The 25,630-nt window shown below is 39.2% G+C and overlaps 1 protein-coding gene across 1 annotated transcript in view; it reads right to left on the reverse strand.

The window, feature by feature from the left end:
- The window catches only part of cdh4 (cadherin 4, type 1, R-cadherin (retinal)), a 1,132,965-nt gene that overhangs the window by 215,048 nt on the left and 892,287 nt on the right, over positions 1–25,630 (reverse strand). The window lies entirely within an intron of this gene.

The following is a 25,630-nucleotide window of genomic DNA, read 5'->3' on the forward strand; positions in this document are numbered from 1 at the left end:
GCCACCAGTACTGTTAACCAGCAGGGTGCTGGTGGAAATTGGGCTATTGTTGGCCGAAGAAGGAGAAGAAGATGGGGGGAGACATGTCTGGAGGAAAGAGGAGAGAAGGAAGGTAAAGAGAGTGGAACTGTGGGTAGGAACTTTGAATGTTGGCAGTATGACTGGTAAAGGGAGAGACTTAGTCTATATCATAGAGAGAAGAGTAACCCTGAAGAGATGGAAATATGCTCTAGAGAGGACAGGCATGATGGTCAGTAGGGACAAGACTGAATACATGTGTGTAAATGAGAGGAAGGTCAGTGGAATGGTGAGGATGCAGGGAGTAGAGTTGGTGAAGGTGAATGAGTTTAAATACTTGAGATCAACAGTACAAAGTAATAGGGATTGTGGAAGAGAAGTGAAAAAGAGAGGGCAGGTAGGGTGGAATGGGTGGAGAAGAATGTCAGGAGTAATTTGTGACAGACGGGTATCAGCAAGAGTGAAAGGGAAGGTCTACAGGACGGTAGTGAGACCAGCTATGTTATATGGGCTGGAGACGGTGGCACTGACCAGAAAGCAGGAGACAGAGCTGGCGGTGGCAGAGTTAAAAATGCTAAGATTTGCTTTGGGTGTGACGAGGATGGATAGGGTCAGTTCAGTATGGACAGTTGGGAGACAAAGTCAGAGAGGTGAGATTGCGTTGGTTTGGACATGTACAGAGGAGAGATGCTGGGTATATTGGGAGAAGGATTTTAAAGATAGAGCTGTCAGGCAAGAGGAAAAAAAAGAAGACCTAAAAGAAGGTTTATGGCTGTGGTGAGAGAGGACATGCAGGTGATAGGTGTGACAGAGCAACATGCAGAGGACAGGAAGATATTGAAAAAGATGATCCACCGTGGCAACACCTAACGGGAGCAGCCGAAAGAAAACGAAGAATATATGAGATTCACGTGAAAAACCAAATTTCTGCTTCCATTAGGTTTTGTTTCCTTCCCTGTGTTTAATTTTCCTTAATTAGTCTTTCACTCAAAGACTGCCTGTACTAACATTCTATTATTTTTAAACATCAGATTTCTTTAATTTCTGTTAACAATCTGCTGTCCTTCAAAATAGCAGTAATTTTTTATGAAGTCTGAAAAAGATAAGAACATCCTGTTCAAATCCATTTGCATACATGATAAGTTCTTAAATTATAATTAGCAAAAAAAAAAAAAAGAAAAACACTTTATGAAACCTGTCTAATATGCTTATGACTGAATATGTTTCTCAGCAATAGCTGCCTGTTTCAAAACCTCAAGTGCTCTTTACTCCATCATGTTGGGGTGTTAACATTCACAAGGCTTGCATCAATTCCTTTACTGTGCAGTGGCAGGTATTTATTAGATAGATGAGCTACACTTTAATGAAGCCTGAAAGGGCTCATTGAATTGTCCTTCTTTTCCTTTAGAAGCTTTACAAAATAATTATATTTACAAAGAAACATTTCATACGGATCACCAAAAAATGAACCAATGTGGGCTGAAACAAGAGGTTGTCTTTCATTCTACATGCTGATATGATAACATGCCACACAATTTCTGTGTTTGCCTAGCAGTCATGTTTATAGTTTGGCAGTATACAAACTTAAAAAAAAAATCAAATAACTCGGGTAAGGCATTCCTATTAGTTCTCAGTTACATCACATTTAATATGACTTACTGTATTTATTGTGTTATAGTACAGGTAAACAAAATATTTTTTTATCATATTACGATACTATTTTGAAGCCTGGTGGTCCTAAGTTAATGCTGCTGTCTCACATATCTGGCATCTTGAGTCTGAATGATATGTACATTGACTTTTGTCGTGTTTTTTTTTTCCTGATCCTCCAGTTTTTTTCCCACACATTATTTGTCAACTCTAAACAGGCGCTGTTTGAATGTGAATGTGGTTGTGTGTTTGAGTGGGCTGGTTTCTGCCTTGAACCCAATGCTAATTGCATAGTCTCTGTTACCCTAGGTCCATGAGTTGCAATTAGCAGGTTTAAGAATTTTCTATGTAATATTTTCTTAATGTTACTTTGTGCCATTATTTAAGGGGGCTGTAGAAATAAAGTTCATATTATAAATTTGAGCCTTTACCATTCATCTCTATATCATACAAATATGTCACTTAAATACTTTTAATCCAATGTGATTGTGCTAAGTTTACATTACCATCAGTGGCCTTGCAGTTCTTGCATTGGAAGTTTGGACTCTTTTCTACTTCTAGTCAATCAAACATTATACTACATTCAGACATTTACCTATGTAGAGGTCAATCAAAAACATACAGAAGTGACACCTTGCATTCATCCATCCATCCATTATCCAACCCGCTATATCCAAATTACAGTGTCATTGAGGTCTGCTGGAGCCAATCCCAGCCTACACAGGGTGCAAGGCAGGAAACAAACCCCAGTCCAGGGTGCCAAGACACTGCAGACCTTCCATTCAGCACTCTAGAAAAAGAGCGATGCTACGGCTCTATGTATAATTGACTCTCACCACTACACCCAGTCATTATTTAGGCCATGGATGTGGAGGTGGTTCACTGTTACAAATACTCGGGGGTCCACATCTAGGATAGGCTAGACTGGTCTTGTACCTCAGAGGAACTATGTCAGAAAGGGCAGACTTTAATTTTGAGGAGCCTGCACTCTGTTGCGGGTAGTGACATTCCACATATATTCTACTGTATAACTCTGTGACTGGCCATTGCGATTTTTTTATGCTGTGGTGTGCTGGGTCTGTAACATCACTTAAAGAAAGTCCCACTAAATCAGCAAGCTCTTTAAGAAGGTAGGCTCAGTTATGGTACGTCTCTCAACTTGTTGGAGGTATTAGTGAAGAAGAGAATGAAGACAAAACTGATAGCCATTATGAAAAATACTGCATAATACATCGTCTCTGACACACGATAATTAAGTATCGTATTTACGCATGTACCACGCGCACATTTTTTCCTGAAAATTAGCATTAGAAAATCAGGTGCGCGTCATACACGAGGAAATGTAATTCTGTAATGTTTACTTCTTCTGCTTGCGCTCACTCTCTCTCTCTCTCTCTCTCGCTCTCTCTTGCTCGCGCTCTCTCTTTCTCTCTAAACGCTTCCTATACAATCACAATGCGTGTCGTACATGGGGCGAAACGATTTTCGCGATTTTCTTTGTAAAAATGCACGTCTTACACGAGGCCGAGTGGTACACAAGTAAATATGGTACTTTCAGCCAACAAATTATTCAGCAGAAGTGTGTCAAGAAAGGCTACCGAAATACCAAGTGCGATACGCCTGAATAACGCCTCACTGGGATTGTTTTTTACTTTCTTGTATACAAAGGATAGGGAAAGTATTGTAATTGTCCATAAATTTGACCTTGAGATTTTGATGAATCTCGACGTTTTAGACCTCCCTGAGTCTGATTTACTTTCTCATAAAGAAAGTATTGTAATTGTCCAAAAATTCGATTTTGAGATTATGATGAAATTCAATGTCTGTCTGTGCATGTGTGGTGTGTATGTAAACACGATAACCTGAGTTCTCTTTCACTTAGGTCAACCAAATTTTGCATACAAATATTAAGTACAAAACATAGATTTCTATCAACTTTTGAGTTTCTCTGCTAACAGGAAGTGGTACTTTTTCATTTATGCAGCTGCAGAATCCAATTTATTCAACTTTTATAATAATTGTTCAATGTATTATTAATTTGGTTTGATGTGTTGTTGATGGGGGCAGCACGGTGGGTAGCGCTACTGACTCGCAGTTAGGAGACGCGGGTTCGCTTCCCGGGTCCACCCTGCGTGGAGTTTGCATGTTCTCCCCGTGTGTGCGTGGGTTTCCTCCGGGTACTCTGGTTTCCTCCCACAGTGCAAAGATATGCAGACTTGGTGATTTTAAATTGTCCCTAGTGTGTGTGCTTGGTGTGTGTGCGCCCTGCGTTGGGCTGGCGCCCTGCCCGGGGTTTGTTTCCTGCCTTGTGCCCTCTGTTGCTTGGGATTGGCTCAAGCAGACCCCCGTGTCCTTGTAGTTAGGATATAGCAGGTTGGATAACGGATGGATGTTGTTGATGGTTCTTTAATGTACATAATATAAAAATATAATCATTGTCTTGTGGTTTACTCCTCAAATATCCATCCCCATATCTGAGTATCTGAGAAAGTCTAGGGGAGACCACTCCCGATTTTTATCTTTACACAAGGCAGACATGTTATTATTATAATATTTTTTGAGCTTCTCTAACAAGCTAAATTTCCTCCTTAAGACAAATAAAGATCTATCTATCTGTCTGTCACTTACTTTTACATTATTTATATACTTTCAGACAGATTACAGAGCGTTCAGAGTTCACATGCATTTAAGGTTCAGTTAACCTAATGAAGAGGCTGTGTTGAATGTGCCACTCCTCTAAATTGTGTTGTGACTTCAATCCTTTTTTTGTATAAATGTCTGATGCCCATTATTGTCACAGTGATCCTAAAGTGTCCTTAGTTCGAAATCATTGTGCTAATTGACATTCAACTACATAAAAATGAGTCTAAGAACATAAAAAACAAGTGCCTAGATGTATCTATCTATCTATCTATCTGTCTGTCTGTCACCCCAGTTTTGTGTGTTGGTCAAGGACTCCTTGAATTAATTTCCTGATAAAAAGGTAAGGTAAGATGGACAGATGCATGAAATAATAGACTTATTTTAAGTCAGCTTCTAGAAGTGTATCTGCAACCACTGCAAGCCCAGCTTGTAATACATCATGTCTTCATAACTAATCTCTGTTATCTGTATTTTTTAATTGCTTTACTAGCACACAGTGTTCAGTTAATCATATACATTTAAAATATCACTTTGTATATATTGTAAAATTATAAGGTGCAGTGTAGATCACTAGTTCATTCCAAACACTGATTTTCATGAAAAGCAAGTTTCCTTGAGACTTTATTATCATTTCATGCCTCCTTTAAGAGCTTCAAAATAGCAAACAGCAAGTAATGGCACTTCAACTATACATAATCATGTGATAGAAATGTCCTGTATAACCACTAAAGGTTGATGTTTAGAATTCCAAGCCTTCATTGCATAATTCTTTTTCATTTACATTTACTGCCATCAGCTCATGCACACCGACCAGATGTTCACCATAAACTCCATCAACTTATGTTTTCACTGTCATTGTTACAGATTTTATTATCTGCTTCCAGGTACTGTATTCATCACTGGATCAATGTGAGTGAAAACATTTATCATTTACACTTAACTGGTGGGCCATATATGGAAATTTAAATTATGCACTCACATTATATACAGTACAGTAAAAAAAGTCTTAGTACATCGAAGAAAATTATTTTTAAGCTGTTGATCTGGCTAGAATGTGATGATTTGCTTGTAAAACACTAGAACAAATACAAATAAACATTGATACCATGGTAAGTAACAAGAATCTCCTGCGTTTTAACAGGTAAGTATTTTTTGTGGTATCCATTAAAATGCAAAACTGAGGCAATTAGCTTTGCTACACTCTTGCATAGTTTTCCCGAAGTAGTCCAGTGGTAATTTTTTCCAAGTTCCTTAAAGGGCTTTCCATAACTCTTTTGACTTCAGCTTCTTTTTATTCTTTTCCCTGTTCAAGAGATTCCACATAGCTTCAGTTATGTTGAGGTTGGGATCTGAGGTAGTCAATCTAATACTGCTATTGATTCATCTGTAGATGTCTGTTCCAAATAGGTCTTAGTTCTATTTGTAGTTGTTTTTAAACTGAAAACTGATTTTTCCTACTTATTTTGCCAAAAATCATTTTTTAAAGGTACAGCATGATAAATAAAAATTAATTTATATTTCTCAGCAATCATAATTCTGATAATTTTTGATATGATTGCTAAACTCTTCAATTGTACCCGGGGAGTAAATGCGAACATTAATTTTATTTTAATTCTTTTCATTTTTATTACTATTTAATTTAATATTGTTTCTTTGTATCAGTATACTGCTGCTGGATTATGTGAATTTCCCCTTGGGATTAATAAAGTATCTATCTATCTATCTATCTATCTATCTATCTATCTATCTAAATGAAACCCTACCAGAATCACATACTTTGCTTCACATAAAACTGCTGACAACGATCAGTCTATAATACTTCTTGCCAACTCTGACTTAAAGGCATCTTTATGACCAAAAATGTCTCTCCATAAAAGTTCTGTAATGCTTCATGGACTTTTTTGCTTGGTTGGTGCCTTTCTAAAAGAATGGTTTCTTAGCAAAAATACTCTCTACAAGACTATGTTTTTAGGCACAATGAAAATATCTACTTTAGTGCTAGTTGGCTCTGCCAGATTCTTAACCAGCACTTCACACTGGGTTTCCTTCATTTTCTTATGGACATGACTATTATTTTCTGTTCATCAGAAGTAGAATGTTTTGAGGGCTTTCATATATATATATATATATATATATATATATATATATATATATATATATATATATATATATATATATATATATATATATATATATATATATATATATATATATATATATGATAGATAGATAGATAGATAGATAGATATATATATTTAACATGCAATTACGAATTTCACCCTATGCACATGAGAATACCACTATTTTTATTTTATTTAGATAGATAGATAGATAGATAGATAGATAGATAGATAGATAGATAGATAGATAGATAGATAGATAGATAGATAGATAGATACTTTATTAATCCCAAGGGGAAATTCACATAATCCAGCAGCAGTATACTGATACAAAGAAACAATATTAAATTAAATAGTAATAAAATGAAAAAATGAAAAAATGAAAAAATTAAAATAAAATTAATGTTAGCATTTACTCCCGGTGGAATTGAAGAGTCGCATAGTGTGGGGAGGAACGATCTCTCAGTCTGTCAGTGGAGCAGGACAGTGACAAAAGTCTGTCACTGAAGCTACTCTCTGCCTGGAGATGACACTGTTCAGTGGATGCAGTGGATTCTTCATGATTGACAGGAGTTTGCTTAATGCCCGTCGCTCTGCCACAGATGTTAAACTGTCCAACTTTACTCCTACAATACAGCCTGCCTTCTTAACAAGTTTGTCCAGGCGTGAGGCGTCTTTCATCTTTATGCTGCCACCCCAGCACACCACCGCGTAGAGGGCACTCGCCACAACCATCTGGTAGAGCATCTGCAGCATCTTACTGCAGATGTTGAAGGATGCCAACCTTCTCAGAAAGTATAGTCTGCTCTGACCTTTCTTACATAGAGCATCAGTATTGGCAGTCCAGTCCAATTTGTCATCCAGCTGCACTCCCAGATATTTATAGGTCTGCACCCTCTGCACACAGTCACCTCTGATGATCACAGGGTCCATGAGGGGCCTAGGCCTCCTAAAATCCACCACCAGCTCCTTGGTCTTGCTGGTGTTAAGGTGTAAGTGGTTTGAGTCGCACCATTTAACAAAGTCTTTGATTAACTTTCTGTACTCCTCCTCCTGCCCACTCCTGATGCAGCCCACAATAGCAGTGTCATCAGCGAACTTTTGCACGTGACAGGACTCCGAGTCATATTGGAAGTCTGATGTATATAGATTGAACAGGACCGAGAAAGTACAGTCCCCGGCGCCCTGTATTGCTGAACACAATGTCAGACCTGCAGTTCCCAAGACGCACATATTGAGGTCTGTCTGTAAGATAGTCCACAATCCATGCCACCAGGTGTGAGTCTACTCCCATCTCAGTCAGCTTGTCCCTAAGGAGCAGAGGTTGGATGGTGTTGAAGGCATTAGAGAAGTCCAAAACATAATTCTTACAGCACCACTGCCTCTGTCCAGGTGGGAGAGGGATCAGTGTAGCATATAGATGATGGCATCCTCCGCTCCCACCTTCTCCTGGTATGCAAACTGCAGAGGGTCGAGGGCGGGCGGACCTGTGGCCTCAGGTGGTGAAGCAGCAGCCACTCCATGGTCTTCATCAGATGTGACGTCAGAGCAACAGGCCGGAAGTCATTCAGCTCACTAGGACGTGATACCTTTGGGACAGGGGTGATACAAGATGTTTTCCAAAGCCTGGGACTCTCCCCTGTTCCAGGCTCAGGTTGAAGATGCGCTGTAGAGGACTCCCCAGTTCCAACGCACATGCCTTCAGCAGTCGTGGCGATACACCATCTGGACCCGCTGCTTTGCTGGCACGAAGTCTTTTCAGCTCTCTGCTCACATGGGCTGCTGTAATTGTGGGTGGGGATGTCTCACCTATGCTGGTATCAGCAGAAGGATGGTTGGAGGATGCAGTACTCCGAGGTGAGAGTGGGTTAGTGTGATCAAACCTATTAAAGAAGTTGTTCATTTGGTTTGCTCTCTCCACGTCTGTCTCGATGGCGGCACCCGCTTGAGCTGCAGCCAGTGATAATCTTCATCCCATCCCACACTTCCTTCATGCTGTTGTTCTGCAGCTTCTGCTCCAGCTTTCTCCTGTACTACTCTTTCGCCGCCCTGAGCTGGACTCGGAGTTCCTTCTGCACGCACTTCAGCTCATGCTGATCACCACCTTTAAAAGCCCTTTTCTTCTGGTTCAAAAGGCCCTTGATGTCACTTGTAACCCATGGCTTGTTGTTAGCATAGCAGCGTACTGTTCTTACTGGAACTACAATGTCCATACAGAAGTTGATGTAATCAGTTGTGCATTCAACAGCCTCTTTAATGTTCTCACTATGTGACCCAAGCAATATATCCCAGTCTGTAGTTCCAAAGCAGTCTCTCAGAGCCTGCTCTGCCTCAGGGGACCATTATATTGTGAGCCTCATCATGCTGAGACTGGCATCCCAGCTGGAGCTGAACTGGGATCCTTATCAGGCTCGGAGGTCTGTGTGATGGAAGGACAGGGGAAGACAATGTATTTGGGTTATTGTCTCCCCCCAGAAGCTAGATGTCAGACCTCCTGGGTTAGGGTACTGCTATGGATACCAGCAGGGCATCATGGGAAATGTAGTTCTTTGGGTCAGTTCAATGTCTAAAGATAAAACAAATTAGCGCTGCCACAAACTTTTCCACCTCCCCAGCAAAATGGGTCCTGCTATGGAAAGTTCCATAAAGTGTTTACTGTTTTCTCAATATAATATATTAGTGGATAAGCCGCTGGTGAAAGGCAGTAACACCTGCAGTGACTTACTGCATTGCAAAGCACGGTTTTCCCTACTTAACTTGCACCCTAAAATACTTGTACTTTGTCACTGGTCAGATAACTAGCAATAAAACATTTCTTGCCATCTCTGCGCTATTCTGAAATAGTACAAGTGGGAAAAAAACAGCAGCATTCGTAGTTTTCTATTCCATGAATTATTCATTGTTAGTGGGTAAACTGAATAAGCCATTTTATTTTAATTCTGAGTTTATATTTTTGTTTAGCAGGTGAAATGAGCTTTCTAATTACAACAGCGAATATTCAATAAAGAGGTCATTCATTTTGCATTAAAATGTATAAATATGTTGTCCTGGTGATGTTTTGAATCTGTTAAGGTTATTGGAGGGAGTTGAATATATCACCATATTATTTTGTGAGTAGAGGTAAGTAATAATAAAACAAAATATCAATTAATGAAATAAAAATATGTGTGCTTCTTAATGCCAGCTTTTAATAGGAAGATGTTATTTCTCTGTTTATTGGGATTGAAAATGAAAGTGACGTTTCACTAGGCAGGTGAAAGGGCTCTGTTTCCACCAAAATAGCATTGCCTTCCTCTGAATTTCAACCTCCCTCTTACAGATTGTTTCCTTGCATCGTAGAGAAATAGGATGTAAGAATCTGTTAAGAATACTGGATACAAATATGGTATAAAATAAATACAACACACATCATGAAGACTGTTAAAGAGAAGATGGTACAGTATATGCAATTACACAATTTGGGCTTTGCACAGTTCAGATGCACCTGTGACTCACGTAGACTTTCCGTGTTCCTGCAGGAGCATCTAAGAAGACGCACGTTTGTCGTGGATGCGAATTGCTGTATGTAGCGTGTAAAACAGTTTGCTAGGGTGCAAGCTGTTGTGCATCGTAACCGAAAACTCGGTATTTAAAGACTGCTTTTCATTGTGTTTTAACCTCAGTTGTAAAGGATTGTTTTAAGGATCCCATGGGATACCCCTCGCAAACCGTTTTACACGCTGCATATGGCGATTCACCTCCGGCGTGGCTCCTTCCTGCGTGCGCCATAGGTGTCTTACTTGTCGGCGGCTTAGTGAATCCACGCCCCTTTCCATGGGTATCTTGCCTTAGTGAATTATATATATATAGATTCAAATCTTGAAACAATGCATGTACTGTTATAATATGCATATGTACATGATCAGGGCGGCACAGTGGCGCAGTGGTAGCACTGCTGCCTCACAGTTAGGAGACCCGGGTTCTCCCTGCGTGAAGTTTGCATGTTCTCCCCGTGTCTGCGTGGGTTTCCTCCGGGCACTCCGGTTTCCTCCCACAATCCAAAGACATGCAGGTTAGGTGGATTGGCGATTCTAAATTGGCCCGTGGGTGTGTTTGTGTGTGTCCTGCGGTGGGTTGGCACCCTGCCCAGGATTGGTTCCTGCCTTGTGCCCTGTGTTGGCTGGGATTGGCTCCAGCAGACCCCCGTGACCCTGTGTTCGGATTCAGCGGGTTAGACTATGATCTGTGATTAGCACAGTAATTTATCAAGAGTTTTGTCTTTCTATATCTAAAACAATTAAACAGCAAGAAAGAAAGAGAGAGCCATGCTTTGTAACTGTCAGACAGATACCGGCAAGGCAAGCAAGGTGCTGAATGGAATACATACAATGGAAGTATAAGTAGAGGAGATATAAAATGAAAAAAGGTTGGAAAAACTATTTGAGTTGTTTCTTTAAGGCCCAGGTATTCTTCAAAATGTCATCAATCATTCCCTTTGTTAATATGTCATGCTATTATTGTAACAAGGTTTCGGGCCCTATATAAAAATTGTGTACATACTTGTCTATATGCTGCTGATGTTCAGTCTTTACAGGGTTTTTGAGAACATATCAAGATAATACTGAATATAACATTTTGGGTAAAAATAATTACCATACCAATTTAAGTCCATATTACCCAGCTCTAATATGTACTGTATACAAATATAAAAGATTTTAAAAATTGAAGACAACTTGGTAGTCATCTGCATGAACTTCATTTTTCAAACACAACCTGCATATCTTTTTACACATAAACTCACACATTTAGTGTCTGCCAGGATTCCTTCAAGATTGCCTGAGGGTTCTCCATGGAATACAACAAATATTCATTTTACTCCACAAATGTGTACTTTTTCCAAAACAAATTCATGAGCGTTAAGAATTTCAGCTTATTCAAAATTTATGATCACTGATCCACTATGGTTCAGAGCCCTTATTTGACCAGAATAAATTAACTTTGGCCTGAAATGTGTGCAAAAAGCAAAGTGTTTCTCCTATAAGGGAGGTTGAAAGAAATATGTCTCTCTTCTGAAATGCAGAATATGAGAAGTACTTTTAGGCCTTTCTTTAGTGGTGCTACGCCCAGGCCTACACTGTGATGGGATCATGATATTTAATTATGTAGAAAAACCAAGAATAGACATCTTTCTTTTGCTAAAGAACTAATGTTGTTTACTCTGCATGATGAACACTAAGGTTTTTTTGGATTTAAAATGAATTTAGTGACATGAAGGTACAAACAGCGGTGAAACTGGTAGAATTGCCCCCGCACATCACTAGCAGGCAGAGTCTGAGAGTCTGAGCCTACTTCCAAAGTTCATGTGATTTGAACATGACTTCACTTGCTTACCTCAGTTGTCAGTCATACTCAGTATTCATTGGCCAAGTGTGGCTTGCCTCTAGAACAGACTAACAATCTGTCAGGTCCTCTTTTGTCTACATTACTGGTGGGATAGGACCTGTCACCTCTGATCATGAACTTAAAAGGTAGGTTCAAAAAATTAGTAGGTGCAATGTTAGATAATGTTTGTCCCCATTTTATGACAGTTATGATGAACAAATATTCTTTTTTTATTTTATAGAATGAGAAAAGACCTTTCAGAAATAATTCCAGAATCTTCATCTGTTTTTTTCTAGGAATTAACTGAGCTTGAGAATCATTTGATTTGTTGTTTTATTTTTATAAAGCACCAAAGGTTAATAAATGTGTACCAAATATTAACTAGAATGAGTTGGTCATCTTTTTACCGTCATTTGTAATAAAAAGTTTTAGCTTTAAGTCATCACCCAGTTCCATTTTTTCTTATTGATGGTATATTTATTTCAGAAAAATAGCTTGCCTGATCTCAACACCACTTTAATTAAAGGATCATTAAGCAAATTATGAGACGTGCAGTATCCTATGATAATCTTTCATTTTTCTTACAGCTATACTTAAGTGCTGTATTAAGCCACTTAAAGCATACAATTATGATTTGATCGCAAATGCACAGAAATTTTACCACAAATAAATGAAGTTTTTATAAAAGGGTTAATGTGATCATTGTATTTATAAATGAGTTTATTCACATGGGTATTGCTGTTGTGTACATAAGTTTATTAACAGAACATTCAGCTTGCTGGCATATGTGTTGGTCAGTTCATTACAGCTACTTGTGTGAGGTTTACTAGCTTGTACAGGATGGGGCACTTTAAAGTGCAGCACTGTCTACTACTAAATAATACTGACTGAGCTGTGTAATAACAACACACAAACACACACCAAAAAAAATATATATATATATATATATATACATATACATATTGTAAAAAAGCAAAACATTTCTAACATAATATAATTAACATCCATCCATCCATTATCCAACCCACTATATCCTAACTACAGGGTCACGGGGGTCTGCTGGAGCCAATCACAACCGACACAGGGCACATGGCGGGAAACAAACCCCAGGCAGGGCGCCAGCCCACCGCAGTATAATTAACATAACCTTTTCAATCCATTTTAGGGATGCAGTGTCCTAGGGTCTGCCCCAGTAGCAGACAGCTTTGGTACCAATCTTTGGCAGAGCCCACCTGAAAAGGCATACACTGGAGCCAATATAGAGCCACCCATTAATCCAATGTGCATATTTTTGGGGATGCCAGAGGAAAACCCACACAGTAACAGGGCAGGAACATAAAAACTGTACATCCTCTTTAATAAAACCCTTGTGTGCGTCCAGTGTCCGTGTGTGTGTGTCTTCTGGTGAAGTGCGCATACCCGGGGCCACACAGCATGTGTTCAGTCTCTTCCTATGCATTCCCTGTGCAGAGAGATACACACACAGACAGGAGCGCGCGAGTCATACACACACACACAGGCGCGCGTCACACACACACACATACACACCCACACGCACACACGAGTCACACACACACGTACACGCGAGACACACACAGGCATGCGCGACAGACAGACACACACACACAGGCGAGAGACAGACAGACACACACACAGGCGAGAGACAGACAGACAGACACAGAGGCGTGCGCTTAAGAGACACAGATGCAAGAGACACACACAAAGGCGCGCAAGAGAGAGACAGACACACAGGCACGCACGTGCATTGTTGCAATATTACTTTTCTTGGTTGTTTATTAAATTACAGATTTTTCAAATGTTCATTTTTTCCGCTGTGCTTAAAACTCATTAAAAAAGGTGTTTTTAGCGAGCGGGTCATAAGGCTATAGCGCAAATTCTTGCAGTGTTAGTTTTCTCTGTTGTTCAAGGTTTTCTTAGTGTTATCCAATGTTTTTACATTTAGTTTACTATTACGCTGTGCTTTCTATGGTATAGTTAACTATATTTGTGCTTAAAAACTTAAAAAAATATATATTTACATACAGTTCATACGGTCTGAAACGGATTAATTGTATTTACATACAATCCTATGGGGGAAATTACTTCGGTTCACGACCAAATCAGGTTACAACCAGAGTTTTGGAACGAATTATGGTCGTGAACGGAGGTTCCACTGTATTACTGTCAGACAAAATTACAGGCATTTCACAGAAATACAAACCAGTATTACTGAGAGAGAAAATTAAAGGCACACAATAAAAATGACGTATATTACAGCCACATACAAGGTCCCTTGCCATTTAATATAGACTGTTCCTACAAATGTTTATGCACTACTGTTCTAGCGCCCGTTATTTTAATGGGCTTAATGTCTAGTGTAAAATAATTAGTATAGAAAATGCTGGATTCGTAATCACTGCATTACTGCACTGTCCTAGAAGAATCATGTTGTTAAGTTTAGCTAACAGTTAATCCTGGAAAAGGAAATCTGTCCTACTGGTTCCACTGATGTACAGGAGATGTTAGAATTGGCATTCTTTCCAAATCAAGACACCATTAGCTTAAAGAGCCAGGAGTGATACACTTGATGTGACTGACACCTTGCAGATTTCATTGGACTATTCTCGTGCTCTCTCAAAGTGGGATAAACTGAAATGGCCATTGATTAATAAATTGTCTGACACAGGCTGTTTTACTCTTCACAACGATCTGGAGTTTTAATTCACTTGAGACAGGCGAGTTCAAGCACAGTCCTTCTACACATATGTGAAAAAAGAAAAATAGTTTTTCACAAACTGTGACACATGAGTCACTGTCCTGCATCATAGAGAAGAAGCTGGGTCCAAAGGCTTCAAGAAAACCAACTTTATTCCAATCAAAACAGGAACAGTCAGGGTATTTATTCAGACGGGAGCTACCACCTCAATACACACAGACACAGCAAACGAGCAGGGACATTCCAGGTCAGTGGCAGGGTTATAATATTGCCTACATCACCCATCAGATGACAGACATGTTACATGGGCAGGCTGTGAATTCCTAGTTCCTCAGTGGTGGAGCAAACCTACAGTTGCCTTGGCAACGGACAAGCAATCCTTGACAGAAATACATCAATCATGTTTCGCCATGCAGCACCATTAGGGAGGGACTCTAAACAGCTCTCTGAGCTTTGTTCATACACATGTGGACAAAGTGGCCTCTTAAGCCAGGCTCGGCCAGACGCGAGAGAATGAGAGGGCGGTGGACATCAAAAGCAAATGGCTACAAGTTAATAAACTACCAAGTGAGCCAGGCATTTGTATCATTGTGTTTGTAGAGCCATTGGAACAGAACATTGTCAGTCACCAAGGTAAACTGCCACCACCAAACACAGTAGCAGAGGGTCTCCACCACCCACTTAATAGCCAAACATTATTTCTCAATGGTGGAGTAATTATACACCCTGGGGAGCAATTTCCTGCTCAGAAACGTGATGGAGTGTTCCACCCCAGTGAAACACTGAGAGAGTATCGCCCCCAAACCGAAAGCACTCACATCCGTCTGTGAAGTGAATTCTTTAGAAAAGTCCAGATTCCGCAGAACCGGGAGTGACAGCAAAGAGGGTTTCAAGTCATAGAAGGCCCTCTCACAATCATCAGTCCAGACAATGGCACGTTCATTTCTACCCTTCGTCAGGTCAGTGAGAGGAGCTACTCTATGTGTCAAATTCAGAATGAATCGTCTATAATAATTAGTGAGGCCGAGGAAAGTTCAAACCTACTTCTATGTTTCTGAACATGGGTACGCAAGCACCTCACCCACTTTGTCCAAATGAGGTTTAATCAAACCGTACCCTATAGAGCATGGGTCTCCAACCTTTTTCCCCCTGAGAGCTACTTTTACAAAATGAAAATGGTTGAGAGCTTTTCATGTTTTCTAACATTTATTCTCATAGCTTATTTCAACCCAAACAAACTGAATAAGCTTGTTTTGCCTGAACATTTACAAAATGTTGGTGTCCACAACTCACATTTTGTATTAAAATGTCACCAAAAATATTTAGTTCACGTGCAAGTGTATTTTGTATGTCTGTATACATTTTAGTGTATCACACACTATTGAATTAAAACATGAATGCTGTCAAAACAAAACAATGCAATTACAAATACACAGATGTTACTTATTCATTTGTCATTTTGTTACGTCACTGTTTAACTTCACAAGAATATTCACATGTCTAGTTGCAAGTGTGATGTGTTTTTTAGTTAGTCAGTTGACTGGCACTTCATGGAGTCAACAAGAGAGGTATATGGTGGAGTGTGGCCACTTAGGTTCACTCTTATGGAGTCATTTAAATGTTCATCTGTCAGTGTTGTTCTAAACTTTGATTTCATGACATTCACGTCAGAAATGGCAGACTCACAGTGTTATGTAGACCCAAACAAAGCAGACATTTTCAGAGCTGCTTGGTGAAGATTCTTATAGTTATCTGGCTCTACTAAGCTCCAGAAATGCTGAGAATGCTGTTGAGACTTTACCTGCACATTATTTTGAAGGTTTACTAACATATAATATATAAAATCTGTCTGTATGTCTGTTATCTTTTCAGGAGAGAACTACTTAATGGATTTAGATCGGGTTTTTTCCTATAATTGAACATTCCGGTTGATTTTACGACTTATTATTATTTCGCTATGTGTCATAGTTTGCTTGCAGTACCGATTAATTTTTGCGAATCCAAGCGGGCTGAGGGGAGGGGCCTTCTTCACTCACTCGCCAGCTTTGGAGCGTGTTCATTAACTCCGCTTAGCTAGTGAATGAGAGAAGAATTGAATTCAACTTGATATTTAAAATAAAGTGTTACTTAGGTCTTGATAAGTTTGAGTCCGGATATTCTCTGAAGTGTATGCCAGATTGAAAAGACGGATTGCAATTCAGACTGTGCATCGTGATTTTGTGTTAAAAGGATCGTGATATGATTTTTTGGAAAGACCCCCCAACTCTTAAATTGACTAATCAAGTTTTTTAATTTATGTAGGATTTATTAACCCTTTGGTGAGCTACTTGGAAAGGGTTTGTGAGCTACCAGTAGATCGCGAGTGATGTGTTAGAGACCCCTGCTATAGAGTATCCCAAATAATGCGGAATTCCCAATTTGCACTTCTTAAGGTTTACTGTCAACATAGCCAGCCTCAAGCTCTTAAGCAGGCTTTGCAGGTGGGCGAGGTGCACTATCCAAAAATAATAGAAAATGGCCACATCATCAAGAAACGCACCAGCATAAGCAGAATAGTGTCGCAAATTTGTATCTATTATCTGCTGAAAAGTCAATGGTGCACGATGGAAAGCAAAAGGAAGCCTGGTGAATTCAAACAAACCATCCGGATTGGTGAATGCAACTGGACTCATCTAGAGGCAGCTAGCAATACCCATTCACGAGATCGAGGGTGGAAATATACAAGACTTGTCTGAGTTTCTCCAACAAGTCATCAATAAACAGCATTGGGTTGGCATCAAACTTGGAGATTTTATTCGAGCATTTGAAATCTACACAGAAGTGAACCGAGCCATCCGGTTTGAGACCAGAGCAACTGGGCTTCACCACTCACGTTTACTTTTGCAAATTACACCCAGTTGGAGCATTTGTCTCACCTCCTCATGTATCACCTACCTCTTCACTTCTGGCAGATGATACAGGTGTAGCTGTACTTCAACACTGGGTTCCATTACGTTCTTATTTTCTGCAATTTCTGTTTGGAAAGGTACGGCTAAAAAGATATCCAAGTTCCTTCCAATCAGCAACAGCAACTCAACCTTCTGGATGTTCATCAAATTGTCACCAACAGTAACCTTTATCTGAGAGATTGCCGCTGATGTAGCCAACACCTTCTGGGACTCATGCCACTCTTTCAAAAGATTCACATGTAAAATTTGTACTGGCTTTTGTTGTCTGGGAATTATGACCATATAATTTACAGAAGACACAAGTTCTTTCAGAACTGCTAGACCCAGCCACTTTGCCTGAAATTTATTTGGGTCAGATGAAATCAAAACCAGTACCTAATTACCCTTTTTAAATATCCAAAGTTTTTTCTTCTTGCCATAATTATGTTTTTCTGCCTCCTATTCATGCTGGTGATGCTCTATTACAATTAAGGACAATTTAGAAATCTATTCTTGGAATGAAATGACCTGATCGACAAATCTCACCCCATGAGCTGCATTGTGAACCCTCGTTCATTCCTCCCAAATAATATCCAACACCCCTTGTGGTTGACATCCAAATAATGGTTTAAATGGACTCAAGCTGGTTGATGCCTGGAGGGACTCCAAAACAGCAAACAGGAGGTTGGGCAGCAAGGCATCCCTGGAGGTCTGTTTTAAAGTCTTGTTAAACCATTCAGTCAGGCCATTCATTTCCGGATGATAAATGGTGGTGCTTAATTGTTTACTTGCAAGGTCTTCACATGGCTGCTTCATGATGCAGGATATGAAGTTAGTACCCTGGTCAGTTAAAATCTCAGAATGCCAATATGCATGAATATTTCTGACAAAGCCATGGTGGCTGTGCGGCTAGAGATCTGCCCTGGCGGTCGGAAGGTTGCTGGTTCAAATCCCGTAAATGCCAATAGGGACTCTGCTCTGTTGGGCCCTTGAGCAATGCAGTGGTTCACTTAGTCCAACACTGGTTTAACTGGTATGCATATTTGTTTATTCGCAACTCTTTTGATTTTGTGGTATTGTTTGTTCCACCGGTCTATATTTTGGCTGGTTATGATCACAACTATGTTTTTTTTTTGTCTCTATGGTACTCACAGGGAAGGTTTTCCCAGATTTTTTAATGTAATGAAGAACTCAGAATGAGGAGTTTCTTCATTGATAGAGGATACTCGTCTCAATTTGGGAACAGGGCCTTCAGTAAACCGGGAGTAGAACTTGTTACATTCACTCTAACAGGAACCCCAGTAATGACACTGATCCTCCCACTCCATCCTAACAGTCCTCTTCCACACGTCATCAAACTACATTTTCCAGTTTTGCAGACAAGTCCATTAATAGAAGCCTTTTTTCCTAACCCTCCCTTAATCTTCACTCAGTCACCTAACCTATGCAAACCTCTCACCCACAGCTCATTTCACAGAGGAGAGACACTTTCTTAACCGGGCACTTTGAGCTGTAATGGGAACTTCTGTGTCACATATAAATATCTCACTACCACTACCTTTGTACCTGATCCATCTGGTAAATTTAATATTAAACAAATTGTTGCTTGTCTGTCCAATTATTTACTGTATTTCTTGTAAGAGTGCCCAGCCATCTACAGTACATGGGTAAAACTGGGAGATGGTTAGCAGAACAGGTTTGAGCTGTTAAGATTATAGAGCTTACAAAAGCTATTGTACAACACTTCACGTTCCTTGATCACAGAGGCAATGATCTTTCTGTTTCTGTTCTTTCCCAGGGTGTCAAAGACATCTTTCAAAGAAAAATAGAAGAAGCTAGGCTTATTCTCAACCTGGAATCACACATTTCTCCACTTCTTAATGACTATTTTTTTAATTTCTCCCTTTATCTTCTCTAATGGTAGTGTTATCACAGCTACTCTTTCCTCATTTTATCTGTCTTGGTTTTGCTCATACTAATATATGTTACCTGCTGTTTTATTTTCAGTTGTTCAAATGATGAAGTCAATATGGCCAAAACATTGTGTCTTTAACCTTGTTTGCTTTTCAATGTGGAAATAAACTTTACATTTTTTTCCATTCTTAACCTAGCATAATTTCTGTTTTCTGCAGTGGTGTTTTGCTATCGCACCATCTGATCAAAGTCCTGTGCAGCCACCAGTGATGCTGGAATGCATTTTGGTACGCTAACTGTTGATACCGAATCTGCTAGGATGGAGAATAAAAACAATAAGGAACCACTGAAGCACCTTTATTTGGTAGAATTCCTCATTGGGACTGGATGATCATTTGACCTTTTGACCACAGCATCAGACTTTGGATTATTATTATTAGAGACTTAAAAATGCATTTAGTAATTTAATTCATAATTAAGGACTTCACTTTATCTGTTACTTGTTTATCTGCATTATGTAAGTGCCTATTGATTTATTTTAATTTAATATTTTTGGCATTTAATTTTTTTATTCATTCATATATTAATTCTTCTTTTTTACTATGATTTTTTTTCTTTAGTATCTTATAAAGCACGTTGAGCTACATGTTTTGTATGAAAATGTGCTATAGAAATAAATGCTGCTGTCATTGATGGCGACGAATAAATGACAGAGTAGCCATAATCAAATGAATGCAAGCAAATTCAGCGTCACAGGAGGCCAGCAATCATTCCAGCACCACCAGGCACAAAGCATGAAAAAGCCCTGCACAGGGTACCAGATCCTTTACATGGCATTTTCAGATATCTACAATCACGTTGAGCTAATCTGATATAATCAAGTAACCTAATCTGAACATTTTTGGGGTTGTAGAAGGAAAATACAAGGAGAAAAATGGAAACTTCACATTAACAGTGGCCATGCATGAGGCTTATACTCAGGATGCTAAATCTGTGTAGCAGCTGCACTAACCACTGCACTACCAGTCTTACATATGTAATATACTGTATTAATTTAATAAACAATACAGCATGATAATTATATCAAACTTTAAAATATTCATTGCATATCATGTCATTTTATAACCCACCTAATCCAGACCAGGGTCATTGGGGAATTGGAACCTGGCCCAGTTTGTATATTGTGCAGGGTAGGAACAAATCCTAGACGGGGTGCCAATCCATTACTGGGCACCATTTTACAAGGTACTGCATTAAGTTAACATTCAGTTTCTGAGTAATTCGATATTTAGCAATGCAGTTGTTCCAGTGCATATTGCTGTTTATGGCAAACGTTTCAAATAATTTACCATTTTTCACAAAAAAGAAACCAGGCTTGTCATTAAAAAAAGTACTTGATCATCACATGGTTAATGTCTTCAGTAGGGTGACTGACTACAGGATTCATTATTATTTAAATTTAGATGTACTATTTTAAGATGACTTATTTTGAAGTATAAAATATCAGTGTTTATCTAATGCCTGATGTAACACTTGGAGGCACCTTTATCAGTAATGAACACTCCACAGAATATCTGTCAAACTAAAAGGAAATTACGGAATTTGTCTTTCATATCAGATTGCATCAAGAATGGCCCAAATTATACACATGAGGGTGCTGTTGCAAAACTGAACATGAATATATAAGTTAATATATATTTGGCTTTTTCTACCTTTGTTGTCACCTTGTTATATTTACTATGTACATATAATATATTATTGTTGTTTTAAAGCTACCCATTCAAAGTTGTTTTCAACACTAAAGCTGATTTAATTTTTTTTAGATTTACAAACTCTGAAATAATACTTCCTCTCCAGCTTTTGATATTATTACATATTTTTCACATTTTGTAATTCTTTTCCTGTGTTGTCCTAGAGTGTACGGATGACTGCAAGGGAAAACATGGCCTGCTGCTTCTTTCGTTTATTTGGTTGTGCAAAGTAATCATTTTGTTCAGTCTTCGTTGCCTCCCTAAAGGCATATTGTGGGGTCAGCTATTTGAATAGTTGGGTTGCAAACAGTTTTACAGGTCAGGGGCCCTAAGTGCAGACCTTATTGGCACTCTTCTGTTGCCGAAAAAATAAAATTGATTTCCATTAGAGTACTGTCACCATACAATATTGTGTTATGTTTCAAATGAAATGTGCAGTTAACATTACTATAGTAAAAGATTTTGCCATAATTTAATGGTTAAATTACTAAAAGCTCAGCTGGCAATCATTCAACCATCAAAAAATGGTCAAAAGTGTAGATGGCTGTACTGTTTATATCTGCAATATTAATGCAGCAAGCACTTAAAATTCTATCATCATTACCATTAGCTGAAACTCTTTCAATTAAAGACCAGTATTTGGCTGAGCTGCTTATATTGGCTTATTACATTTAACTAATATAAAACATTGATAAATAATCTATAGACCCAGCCATTACAATACAGAAAAGTGTTCAGTGTTACCATTTTATATTTTTGAATACAATATGAGAAAAACCTGATGTGGATCGGAAATTTGTGAGAAAAAAGGTTTTACAATATATTTATATTACACATGATATTCTTACAAATGTTCAGTGTTTTATTACAGGATCATTATAAGTTCACGGCAATACAACAATTACACATACAATATTCTTGCACATTGAAACAATTAATCAACGCTGGAAGTTAAACATATTTACATTTAAAGGAGTGTTTATCTGCTTTAAAAACATTTTAACAGTTAATAGTGCAACAATATTTTCCTATTAAAATATACAGTTGATTTAATGTATTTTAAAGGGTGTTTTTTACAGTATACCAACATTGCTACAGTTGTAATTATGAGATATAATTATGAATATGAATTAAAATTAATTATCATTATGCAGTGCTCTTTTCTTGCCAATTGTCATCTGTATGTTACTGTGACCAGTAGGGGACGTTGCAGCGTCTCAAACCCCCAAACACAACTGCACAACACAGTCCTAGGTTCAAACTGAAAGCATTTTTTTTTTATTTTACAATACTTCCAAATACATTCCCCAACAGTACAAAACAAATCTTGTTTCCTTCTTCAAATACAAAATCTCCTTCCACACCTCCCACAAAGTCCCATCCACTCTCCTCCTGACTCCTGACAAACCATACAGGAAACTGTTGTTTCTTTTATATCAGAGCGGGAGCACTGTGCTGCCACATTACATCCAGGAAGTGCTCTTGGTTCAGACAGCAGTTCTTTAAAGTGGGGACAGTCTACTCCTGCAGTTCCTCCTGGGGCACCCATGGACCACTCCTAACAAGGCAGTCTCATGGGACTGCAATTCCCAGCATGCCCTATGGGCATCCCTGCAGGTATCGCAGCCTAGACCTATTGCATTGGAAGAGTAAATTGTCCATGCAATTGGTCGTCCCCTGCTCTTCAGTTACATTGGTTTCCCAAGCAGGTAAGGAACCTTAAACCACCCCAGCTGGAACAAAAGTCCATACCTGACAATACAGACTGAGAAATAATAAACATAGTACACAATCCTTGTATTTCTTTTGCACAAAACTATCTATAACTTCGTCAAAATTTCCTTTTTGCACTGCAGAACTCTTGATTGCTTGCTATATGTTCATAAGTTATACAGGAACAGAAGTAGCTTTGGGCTCTCTTTCACTGTAAGTGTGCTGAATGACCTCTTGCTGTGTAAGACTGGAGGTAGGTAATGGCTGGTCACATGTGTTGTTATATCTTCGCTGTGTAGATGCCACATGGGCTGTACAGGCATTCCGGCCAGAGGAGGGATGATTCCTTACCCGGATGGGAGGCTCTTAACTGGTAGACAGGCATCCCGGCCGGGGAGGTGAAGGGGATCATACCCAAATGGAAAGACCAGAAGGTATGGATGGACAACCCACTGAAAAGGCAAGATGTCACTGGGGGCTTTTCATTCCCCCAGCATGCCAGATGGCAGCAGCCCCGGATATCAGTGCCCAGTAGGAAGCCAGCAGGGCATGCTGGGAGATGTAATCCAGCAGAGCAGCCCTGCTGGGGTCCCTGGGTGCCGCAAGAGTGCACTGCAGGGAGACAAGCTCCCTGTTTCAATGGACTTTCACATGCCCTGGAAGTGATTTCATCGGGCAGTGGCCCTGGCACTAGAAGTACACCCTGGTCCATTATAAAATGGGCTACACTTCCTTACCCAGGAGAGTTGGATCTGGGAGGAAGGAAGGCAACACTCAGCTGGAGGAGGGCAGTGCGGTGGTGGTGAGAAGTATTGTGGGGAGAGAGAAAAAGAGAATCTTGTGCGTGTGTTACATTTTGTTAATTTTCTAGAGGAGTGTATGTTATAAGTACACTGTGATTGAACTCAGGACTGTTAATGTGTTCGTGTTGGGGTTTGGGTCTCGCAGACGCCCTGTTTTGTGTCACAGTGGTTACAAATAACAGATGCAGCTTTTGTTTCTTACTTCTGGCATGTTACTCATCAGATGTTCACAGCTGAAAAATGACAAAAATACATCTGGTTTTCTATGTGCTTATATCTTTCTCCCTTTATCCATTATTTTTTAACTTCTGATAGACATTTTATGTTACGTATTTTATAAAAAGTGTAAATTACTTTCCTGAACAACACAGTGCAATGGTGAGAAAGCAGTCAGGCCCCACTCACAGTACAATATTCTGGCATTACTGAACTGCCATGGGCTGACCTGGAATATCCCAGTCAAAAATAACTTTCCTGCATTGTATACAGAGCTGACATCAGCAGAAGAATTATGTGAGAGTCAATAAGACTGAAATATTGAAATGTGTTGCAAGTTACTAAAAGGTAAAGAACGTGCATGTTACTTGTTAGTAATTTTATTTTAATTTGGAGCTAGAGCCCTCCATTTTGTGGAAGACCTGTCTGCTCATACTATGCATACCTATAAATCCACCACTAATCAGGACTGATTTAGGCTAAACGTGTCCAATATTAATCTAACTTGCTTTACTGCTTGCCATTAGAGTGCAGCTGTCAGCACACAGGTTCTAAAGGAAAAATTACACAACAATGAAATAAAGTGCCTGAATGCTACAAAGAAAACAAAAACTGGAAAAAGGTTTTCATATCAGTTTGGAAAACTGCACAAGCCCTGTCCCCCAGAAAATCACAGCCAAACTGTCTAAATGGAAAAAAATGAAGAAGTTGACAGTTTTCCAAAATATGCCCACAAAATCTCTAGTAGGGTGAGATATACATTGTTCCATAGAGCAACAAGGAAGCGTATCGGAGGACCAGCTGAACTAAACAGGTTTAGTTCTCTATGTCTGTTAGAGTAGGACATCTCCTTAAGTCCTAGAATGCACTCGGTTCCTCTCCTCTGCACAGCTTCAAGTGCTGCTATGTCTTTCTTGTATCGTAGTTACCAGAACTGCACACAATACTCTTATAAGTGCATTATATAGTTTGAACATAATATCCTTTGACTTATATTCAACTGTTTATATGATATAACCTAACACTTCATTTTCCTTTTTAATTGATTCTGTGCATTTAGTTGATGAAACTGTTGAGTCGACATATACCCCTAAATTCTTTTCAGGATTTCCTTCCTGTATGACAGTGACTCCCATCATGTACAGTATTCCCTCCTCGATCGCAGGGGTTGCATTCCAGAACCCCCCGCGATAGATGAAAATCTGCGAAGTAGAAACCATATGTTTGTATGGTTATTTTGATATATTTTAAGCCCTTAGAAACTCTCCCACACTGTTTATAAATATACTCCGCACAGTTATAAAGTAAACCATCGTTTTTCACGGTTAATCCGCTCCAGACAGATAAGTGAATTTCCACGAAGTAGGATTCTTTATTTATAAATCTAATATTTTCGCAGTTAAAGCATAGAAAACCTGTTTACGACCTTCTAAATACATTTTTTAACATTATTAGAGCCCTCTAGACATGAAATAACACCCTTTAGTGAAAAGTTTAAACTGTGCTCCATGACAAGACAGAGATGACAGTTCCGTCTCACAATTAAAAGAATGCAAACATATCTTCCTCTTCAAAGGAGTGCGCGTCAAAAGCAGAGAATGTCAGAGAGAGAGAGAAAAGTAAACAATCAAAAATCAATAGGGCTGTTGGGCTTTTAAGTAAACTAAGCACCGCGATAAAGCGGCAAAATGAAGGGATCAATGTGAAGGTAGCCTTTCAGCAATTTTTTACAGGAGCGTCCGTATCTTCTAAGCAAACAGCCACCGTGCAAACAGCTCCTCTGCTCACACCCCCTCCG

Source organism: Polypterus senegalus, chromosome 14 (assembly GCF_016835505.1).
Source record: "Polypterus senegalus isolate Bchr_013 chromosome 14, ASM1683550v1, whole genome shotgun sequence".
Classification (NCBI taxonomy): Eukaryota; Metazoa; Chordata; class Cladistia; order Polypteriformes; family Polypteridae; genus Polypterus; species Polypterus senegalus.